The sequence below is a fragment of the Sinocyclocheilus anshuiensis genome, unplaced genomic scaffold, assembly GCF_001515605.1.
Source record: "Sinocyclocheilus anshuiensis isolate Anshui unplaced genomic scaffold, SAMN03320099.WGS_v1.1 scaffold355, whole genome shotgun sequence".
Taxonomy (NCBI): Eukaryota; Metazoa; Chordata; class Actinopteri; order Cypriniformes; family Cyprinidae; genus Sinocyclocheilus; species Sinocyclocheilus anshuiensis.
In genome coordinates, this window is record NW_015549571.1 from 89,232 (window position 1) to 99,073 (window position 9,842).

General features: G+C 36.6%; 1 protein-coding gene across 1 annotated transcript in view; it reads left to right on the forward strand.

The window, feature by feature from the left end:
• LOC107657382 (dual 3',5'-cyclic-AMP and -GMP phosphodiesterase 11A-like) overlaps positions 1-9,842 on the forward strand; it is a 106,667-nt gene that overhangs the window by 32,190 nt on the left and 64,635 nt on the right. The window lies entirely within an intron of this gene.

The window sequence follows — 9,842 nt, forward strand, 5'->3', positions numbered from 1 at the left end:
AAAAAATTTGAATGATTTGTTCGGTACACGTGTGAAAATTTTCGGTACGAATACGTGTACCGTTACACCCCTATTCTTGTATGGATCAGGCGTTTGAACGAATCGAATGAATTAATGACTCAAAGACATTTACCGCCACCTGCTGGCAGATTTAGTTTCTTATTTAGAGTATCATTTAATTCTAAAATAAAATAAAATAATAATAATAATAATAATAATAATAAAAACATTAAAGGGATAGTTCACCCCAAAAATTTAAATTCTGTCATCATTTACTTAAACCTGAATGACTTACTTTTGTGGAACATAAAAGAAGGTATTTTTAAGACTGTTGGTAACAAAGCTGTTTTGGTTATCAATGACTTTCATTGTATGAACAAAAAATACTGAGATGTTTCTCAAATTATCTTCTTTTATGTTCTATAGTTTATGTTGGGCCGTTGTAGCCTAAATGTTTGTGTAATAAATTTTATGTTGAATCAAATAAAATATTTCTAAAGCTACAATTTGTAATGCCTACTTGATACTTTCTCATTTAACACGAAAATAGCTTTAAATAATCTTTTGTGGGTATTTTCACAGTCAAATTTATTTTGCAATTAATTGCGATTAATTATATTAATTAATCGTAACATCATGTAATTAATTAGATTAAAAATGTTAATCGACTGACAGCCCTAATTTAAATATATATTTAAAAATACCTTTGTGGAGCTTGAAAGCATCTCCTTTTGTTTTCCATGGAAGACAGAAAATCAAATGGGTTTAGAAGGTGAGCAAATGATGACAGAATTATTATTTTTGGGTGAATTATTTCTTTAACGTGTACTATGACTGCATGTGTGTTGCTGTGAGACTGTATGAACCCCAGATGAGTTCAGTGCGATGAGATTCCATGTGCTTTTCACTGTACATTAGCATCATGTCATGCATGCTACTAACTGCTGAATTAATGATGAAACTCTTCCCTGTGTGTGACACAGAGGCAGAACAGAGAAACTCAGCTATTGTTTCCAGCCCACAGAGACAAAGGTGCCATTTGATTCTGTATTGGCAGAACCAAACAGTGTTTTCCAAACAGGCTTACAATATGGTATCGTATATGTTATGAAGAGGTGTTCTTTTCATTTTGTGGAGAAACAATTACAAAGACTAGGCCCATGAAAGGAATACAGTATTTAATTTTTAATGTTTATTTTATCTTTCTACCTTTTCTATCTTTTGATATCATATTATTTTAATTTATTATCTCACACATACACTGGTTTGTTGCACAAACAGTTTTACCTTTTACCGCTACAACGCACTGCAGCTAATACTGTAAAATAGAAGTCTCGCAGAAATACAGAAACTGACTTCCACAGTGAAAAATAAGCTATTTCTTTCCAAGAAAACGGGATTTAAAACCAGAATATAGGGTCTCATACAGTATATTAAAACAAATTATGTTAAAAATGTCAAGAGGGATAGTAACGTTTATGTTTACAGTTAGGAGTTGGTTAGGAGAATATATAAATTAAATTTAAATACAGTTAAATTCAATTCAAATTTATTTGTATCATACATATTGTTTCAAAGCAGCTTCACGGTAAATGCATGTTTCAGTGTTGCAATCAGGAAGAAATGTAGCAATGCATCACTTGCTCACCAGTGGATCCTCTGCAGTGAATGGGTGCCGTCAGAATGAGAGTCCAAACAACGAACATTGCAGTAATCCACACCACTCCAGTCCATCTTGTAAAGTGAAATGCTACGTGTTTGTAAAAAACAAATCCATCATTAAGACATTCAATCTTTCAACTGTTGCTTTTGGCTAAAATATGACTTCTGTCCATTAGATTGCTTTCTTCAGTTAAAAGGTTGTCTCGTTTGAATCAAGAGAGAAATAAGCACAGATAAAACGTCATCTATATGCGAAAAAAGTCCAAAACACAAATATGTTTGTGCATTTTGATGTGAGAGGGTAATAGGGAAATGTTGTTATGGATTATGGACTTGTATTTTGGCCAGAACCGTCAGTTTAAAGTTAAAATGGATTTTTTTCTTACAAACATGCATCTTTTCACTTTACAAGACAGTAACTGATGGACTGGAGTGGTGTGGATTGCTTGTGAATTATTGTGATGTTTTTATCAGCTGTTTGGACTCTCATTCTGACGGCACCCATTCACTGCAGAGCATCCATTGCTGAGCAACTGATGCAAAATTTATGCATTACGTCATGAAGAGTTATGATCGAAAAAAACAAAACTTTCCGAAACTTATGAACCCGGAAGTAATGTATTTGGCACAGAAATACTCCAAATCATACATTCTACATCCAAATCGTTTTTTGAAACTTTGGCCATGTTTAGCATAAGAATCCAGCTCTTTAACAGCAGAGCAGGCTGAAAATGTAACTTTTTAAGCTTTTTTGTCATCCTAACAAGAGCACTGCATAATGGAGTGCAGCAGATTAGTGCAAGAATTTCAAAAATTTGGGGGGACAGTTTGGCCATTTCTAATTATTGGGGGGGGGGGGTCCTAGTTACAGCCCTGGTTTAAACAGTTTTCACCTGATGGACATTAAAATGGGTGGAAAAAAAATCCCACTGCCTTATAGGGATGGGCGATATGGGCTTAAAGGGGTCATATGATGCGATTTCAAGTTTTCCTTTCTCTTTGGAGTGTTACAAGCTGATTGTGCATAGATAAGATCCCTGAAGTTGCAAAGACTAAAGTCTCAAAACCAAAGAGATATTCTTTATCAAAGTTAAGACTCTGCCACGCCCCCCTAAAACAGCTCGTTCTAACACGCCCCCACATATCTACCTCATTATGTGGAAATATTTGCATAATGCCGCCCAAATGTGCACGCGCATGTCAACATATTCTGTTACACCAAATACACAAAATAATGATCTTTAAAAAAGCATCATATGACCCCTTTAAAAATATATTACGATCATTTCTGGTATTTATTGCATTAATGATATCAATGACGATAATTCAGAGAATCTTATGCATCCACCAAGAGACAAAAAAAAAACAAAAAAATCCTGTTTTGTTCAAAAGCCTCATTCTGTGATTTGAAACCCCATCTGACCACAAAACGTAATTTCAAACACTTGACTTATCTTAAGTTAATTTGAAAGAAAAGCATGTCAAAAATGTTATCTTTGTTGGACAACAGGTTTGTAAACAGGCTCATACACATGCAAAACTGTATCGCACACGTGCTACTATACATTTATTCAAGGCTCAGACCGATTTTGTCACACTGTACAGCCCTGAGTCTGACCAAACCAGACTGTAGAAGTAGCTCATCCTTTAGCAATATACTCCTCAATTTCACATCCGCCTTCTGCCATGTCGCTCCACACGGTCACACACAGAAATATGTCAACAACTAACTGCGTTATTATCGCGGAAAGACATTCTTATCGTGGGGAGAATTTTTACCGGTATATCGCAAACAATAAGATATCACCCATCCCTACTGCCTTACACAGAATAAGGGATCTGAGTCACATCTAAGGGTGGGCTTTTTTGTGAGTAATCACTTAACAGTGCCCACTCAGAAAACCCTAGCAAATGCATAGCAACACCCTGTCAACCATCACAAGCACGTTTTGCATGGGCAAACACCAGCAGTCCACACTGTTCAGTGTCGTGAGCACAGATCTGATCTGTTTCAAAACTCTGCTGTGTTTCTGATAGCTGGAGAGTCCAGATGTGCTGCTGGGCTTTCAGACGGGCACACGACTCTCTGCTCTTTGTTGTGAAATGCCACAGTACTGTGAATAGTCCCATGAATTCTCAGCGAGATTAGCAGAAGGCAGCGCTGAGGAATTACTGTGTATTCAATACAATATCATATTCTCTCAGACAGTGACGCAGAGCTGAGTGACGCAGATCTGCCTTACAGAATGTGTGTCTCTCTCCATACAGCTGGTGTTCAGTCCCACTGCGAAATGCTTCACCGCTCTAGCATTTTAAGCAGAAATAACCCTAGAAAATGACTGTACCATTCATACTCCATGCTACTTCAAAGAATACCATGCTGTTACCATTGTACCCCATCATAAAATACACATTTATTCATACAGTGTGCCATGGCATTTACTCCAGAGTGCTTCAGTAAATGACCATGTTATTAACATGGTACATGTCTAAACAACAGTATGATTTGAGTAAATGCAGTACACTTTAGCATACTTTTAAAAACGAATACTTAATATGGACATAATATACTTTAAAAAGAATATACTTAAGTGCAAACTGAATGTAATATTTTCAGACACGGTACACTTAATTGCATGTTATTTGCAATTAAATTAAAATGTATTAGTTTAAAGTTATTAAATGCATTTAGTTGAATTTTAGAATGCTTTTGTGACCCATTTAATGTACTGGAAGTAGGACTTAAGTACATCTTTATATGTAATTTCATATTTACTTTTTTGTCTTTGAGATAGTTAGTGCTGAATGTGCTGTCAAGAAATTATGGTAAACTAATATATTTTAATGTCATTTCGGTTTAAACTTGTTTGTCATGTATTTAAATATATTTGTAATTTCACATTTGTAATGATGATGTTCAATTTAATACATTTAACATGGAGCATACGACATGTGCTTTAGGTCTGAACATCAAAATGTGTATTTCTTTAATGCACGGCAAAAGATTAAAATATAATAATTTAAAATGTACTTAAAAGTAAACATTTTCATTGTATATTATTAGAAAGTGCACTTTTTTTTAAAGTGTACTTAAGTGTGTTATGAAAGTGTCTAACTTTAAAGACACTTGAGTGACCTTTTATTCATTAATATTATAATATCTGCATGTACTGTTTTTTTTTTAAACCACACTTTTAATATATGAAATGCACTACAAGTGCACATTCAATACAGTTAATATTGATATACCATTGTACAGGTGCATCTCAAATTAGAATGTCATGGAAAAGTTCATTTATTTCAGTAATTCAACTCAAATTGTGAAACTCGGAGACCAAAAAAAATGCAGATGCGCTGAAGGCCACTGTCAAAGAAACCTGGGCTTCCATACCACCTCGGCAGTGCCACAAACTGATCACCTCCATGCCACGCCGAATTGAGGCAGTAATTAAAGCAAAAGGAGCCCCTACCAAGTATTGAGTACATGTACAGTAAATGAACATACTTTCCAGAAGGCCAACAATTCACTAAAAATGTTTTTTTTATTGGTCTTATGAAGTATTCTAATTTGTTGAGATAGTGAACTGGTGGGTTTTTGTTAAATGTGAGCCAAAATCACCACAATTAAAAGAACCAAAGACTTAAACTACCTCAGTCTGTGTGCATTGAATTTATTTAATACACGAGTTTCACAATTTGAGTTGAATTACTGAAATGAACTTTTCCACAACATTCTAATTTGAGATGCACCTGTATTCACAAAAATAAAAAGTACAACAGTGCCAGTGCCAAGATACGTGTCCAATACATACTTTGTTACTCCAAGCTATTTCAAAGAATACCATGGTAATATCATGTTACAGATCCAAAAACCCCTGGTATTTGCATGCTTTAATTTATCATGGTATGTACATGGCAATTCAGAGCATTACCACTGTAGCACTGTTTCAATAAACTTTTTGAAACCACATTCTAGGAAACTAGGAAATGTATCTCTGCAACATCAATTAATCTTTCATTTTTTGTTAATCATTCCGTGGTTTTTCCGGTGTAGTTCAGCCCGCTGACCAGATTGACTGACCTTTTTAAATGCACAGCAGTAGTCTTGTTGAAATAATGATATGTAGGCTTGCTGCCTGTGGAGTAAAGCACATTGAGCTGTTCAGAGATCTGCATGTGTGTGTTACAATGCATTTATAATGTGTGCGTTTAAATCACTTCAGCTCATTTAGACTGTTCCAGTCAGTTGTAAAGTCAACATGAAACAACATTCACAGACCATTTTACTTCCGTAATGTGATGTTTTTCCAAGTGAAGTATGAAACTCAAAGCAAGAAAGAGCAAGATGTCAAACTTGAGACACGTGCTAAATTGCTCGTAGGCAGATGTTTATTGCTAGCGAGACGGTTGTCTGTTGTGTATGTCTGTGTGAGATTTATGGTTCTTTGTTGAAAATAGGCCACAAGAGCCCTGAGGTGGTGACTGACTGCTCAGTATGTGCTTACCTGTAATCCTGAATCTTTATTCCTCAGCTCAGGCACAGGGCTGAGACGGGCCAAACACAAAAGCCCAGTGCTGTTTGTTGACATCTCAGCAAACACAGGTCCTCTGCATTAATTATAGGTCCATTTAAAAAGGTCATTTCAGGAAAACTGGATCAAAAACTCCTTCCCCAGTTCACCTAGACTGTAAAATTGTTTTCATGTCAAAACAATGAACTCACTAACATACATTACATGGCCACAGTTACAGTTGTGCTCATAAATTTACATGCTGCTTGCAAAATGTTAATAATTTTAACAAAATAAGAGGGATCATTAAAATTGCATGTTATTGTTTATTTAATACGGTCCTGAATAAGCTATTTCACATAACAGATATTTATACATTCTCCACAAGACAAAATAAACTGAATTTATAAAAATGACCCCGTTCAAAAGTTTATATACCCTTGAATCTTAATACTGTGTGTTGTTTCCTGGATGATCCACGACTGTTTTTCTGTTTTGTGATAGTTGTTAATGAGTCCCTTGTTGGTCCTGAGCAGTTCAACTGCCTGCTGTTCTTCAGAAAAATCCCCCAGCTCCTGCACATGCTTTGGTTTTCCAGCATCTTCTGCATATTTGAACCCTTTCCAACATTGAATTTGTGATTTTGAGATCCATCTTTTCAAACTGAGGAAATATTTACTGATGCTCAAGAAGGCAACGCAATGCATTAAAAGCCAGAGGGTGTAAATGTAATGTGGGGTTTGGTGTTTGGGTTTCATGTTCATGTTTTCTATGTCTTTTATTTTGTATTGTTTCACCCTGTTAGTGTCATGCTTCCGTCCCTTGCCCTCATGTATCTCTGCCTTGTGTATGTGTCATGTTCTGATTGGTAGTCTTAGTCATGTGCCTTGTTCCCATTGGTTTGTTCTTGTCATGTGACCCTCTTGTTTTGATACAAGTAGCCATCATGTTCCATTGTACCTGGTCGTGTATTGATGTTGTAACTCTGCTGTTGGTGAGTCCTGTTCACGCCTAGTCAAGTCTGTTCTAGTCAAGTCTGTTCTAGTCAAGTCTGTTCTAGTCAAGTCTGACACACACAGGGTATTTAACAGGCTGGACAAAATGAACACATTCATGCATATGGAACACTAGAATTATTAAACAATACAGAACAAACAAATGAGGATTTATTAACATTATCCCTGTAAAGCCTACTGTATCATATCGGATACATCAATTTCTAAGGTTTCTAAATTGTCAATATGCCTTCTATGATTTGATTGTTAACTTATGCTTTTGTAGCAAGTACTAGGTCTTTTATTATAATTGCAAAAACCTTGTTTGGGTTGTGATTCTTTTTGCTGTGAAATCTTTTATACTTTAAACATAAAAATAACTTTTATACTGTTAGTAATATTTCAGGATGAATACTTACTGGTGTCACGGTGTGCCTACTGTGAAGGAGCGAGGAGACAAAGGAGAATCATCACAGACTTTATTTAACATTCAAAGAAAACCAAACATAGAACACTGGGATAGATGATCAAAACCAGACAGAGAACTCAAACCAGGAAACACCTTTAATACACAAGACATGACGAGGGGAAGACGAGAAACACCTGGGATCAATAAACCCACATTACAGTAAAGCACATTTTTGCCACTGAATAAAAAAATAAAGGGTAATTGTGACTCACAATTCTGATGTTTTTTCTTAGAATTGTGTGATATAAACTCATAATTTTGAGAAAAAGTCGGAACATTCAAAATAAAGGCCAAAGTCCCAAAAAAAAAAAAAAAAAAAAATACGAAGGACCATATATGGGCATGGACATAACCTTGAGCACGTGGGGGAGCAAAACACACATGAAACACGGAACAGAGTCTGATTGCAAGATATAAACTCGCAGTTGTGATAAGTCAGAATTGCAAGGAAAAAAGGTCAGAATTGCAAGGGGGAAAAAAAAAAAGTCACAATTGCGATTTTGAAAATAAACTTGCAATTGAGGCAAAAAGTCAGAATTGCAAGATATAAACTCGCAGTTGTGAGAAAGTCAGAATTGCAAGGAAAGTCAGAATTGTGAGATTTAAATTCATAATTCTGAGGAAAAAAAAATTCAGAATTGCAAGGAAAAAGTCAGAATTGTGAGATGTAAACTCACAATTACAGTTTCATATTTTTTTATTCAGTGGTGGAAATGGGCTTCGATTCCAGTGTGCCTCAAGTTTATTTTTAACAATGTCCCTCACTGATCCTATCAGTCGATCTGAGCGGTTTGAGTTTCAGCACTGATTGTTTTGTGATCCTGTCACAATGTAATTCTGGCTTCGCAAAGAGGCTGTTATTGAAGGCTTGGGTATTTAAAAACTACTTATCCGATGATATCAAATGGTCATTAACATAGAACTCTTGAAGGTATAGTGGGTGAAGAACGATCATGAGAAACTACATACACATGGCGCAGAAACAAATGGACTACAGGGAAAAATTACAGTGATAAAAGAAGTTTAGGAAAAGCACCTGCTACAAAACTTTGCTTTGGAGGCCCACAGCGGAATGAAGTCATCATGAAATAGTTGGGTGATAATCTGTAGAAAGTTGTGGTGTTTCCATGTGAAGGAGCTCAATGCTCTCGTTTCATTAGCTTAATGGTTTAAATGAGCAGAAAGTGTGCTGTGAGAATCTGTTGATCGCTCCCACATGTTCAGGTCACCAGGCTCGATGCACCAGTCTCCCATGCAGCCCATGCTAATTGGCAGTCAGACAGAATCCAATTACTCCAGTACCCACACTCTCTGTGACTTGAGGACTGACAGAGTTATTGAAGGCTTGGGTATTAAAAAACTACTTATCCGATGATATCAAATGGTCATTAACATAGAACTCTTGAAGGTATAGTGGGTGAAAAACAATCATGAGAAACTACATACACATGGCGCAGAAACAAATGGACTACAGGGAAAAATTACAGTGATAAAAGAAGTTTAGGAAAAGCACCTGCTACAAAACTTTGCTTTGGAGGCCCACAGCGGAATGAAGTCATCATGAAATAGTTGGGTGATAATCTGTAGAAAGTTGTGGTGTTTCCATGTGAAGGAGCTCAATGCTCTCATTTCATTAGCTTAATGGTTTAAATGAGCAGAAAGTGTGCTGTGAGAATCTGTTGATCGCTCCCACATGTTCAGGTCACCAGGCTCGATGCACCAGTCTCCCATGCAGCCCATGCTAATTGGCAGTCAGACAGAATCCAATTACTCCAGTACCCGCACTCTCTGTGACTTGAGGACTGACAGATTCACACAGGCCTCTCTGTGGTGTCATACTGGCTTGTCCTGAGGCAGGTTTTGATGCGGTTCCTGGCAGAATTTTAATATGAACCGGTTTATTCTCAACATTATAACTACACATTTCTCTCAGAAAGGCTCTCTGGCTCACCAAAAGAGGAATGGGAGTGTGTTTTTGTCATTCTGACAGCAGTCGGAGTGTGTATTTGGCATTCTGGGAGTGCTAGAGGAGATCTCAGACCTTTCAAGCACAGCTGTGAGTGAGGAAACAGCAAATGCATTCAGGGCAGTTAAGTTCTGCGGTCTCTGTCACACTTCTTCGTAGACTGCAATTAGGTTCAGTTTATGAGATATTGAAGAAAATACGCCCAGCAGAGTTACTGACACACACACACACACACACAC